We start from the raw sequence: 589 nt of genomic DNA, 5'->3' as shown, positions 1-589 counted from the left end.
AGATCTCAGAAACACCGAAACAGATCATTTACCTTCCGATCATCGTACGGAGCATTACTGACTTGACGATTCGCATTGTGGATCAAGACGGTCGCTTACTTGATTTTCGCGGAGAGGAAATCACCGTTAGATTGCATGTACGGAAACGATTGCGATAACGTGAGATGCTTGTGCTAAACGAGTCAGTGAAACAGACAAGAGACACATTTTTCGATAAAGAAACGACAACCAAGAGTATTCGAACGTTCGGTAAAAAGAAACTCACTGCGTCGAACGTTAAATTTTTGAAATCATTGGGATTCATTGTACGAAATATCTAAAATGGTTGATATCCTGAATATTGGAGGTGAGCCGATCTTTGACGATACCATCGTCAAGATTGAGACTCACACGTATAACCCATATGTCAACACATCATTTCAACATAACGACGAGATAAGGATACCAATACAGCAGCAGGATTTATACACATTGCCGTGCGAAAGTTCACTTTACGTCGAAGGAAGATTGACAGTAAAGACAAAGAATGATAATACGCCAACAATTGGAAATAATTGCGTGGCATTCATGTTTGACGAAATACGATATA

Source organism: Wasmannia auropunctata, unplaced genomic scaffold, assembly GCF_000956235.1.
Source record: "Wasmannia auropunctata unplaced genomic scaffold, wasmannia.A_1.0 LD336058.1, whole genome shotgun sequence".
In the NCBI taxonomy this organism is placed as follows: Eukaryota; Metazoa; Arthropoda; class Insecta; order Hymenoptera; family Formicidae; genus Wasmannia; species Wasmannia auropunctata.
The sequence above is the reverse complement of the archived record's forward strand: the minus strand, read 5'-3'. Positions refer to the sequence as shown.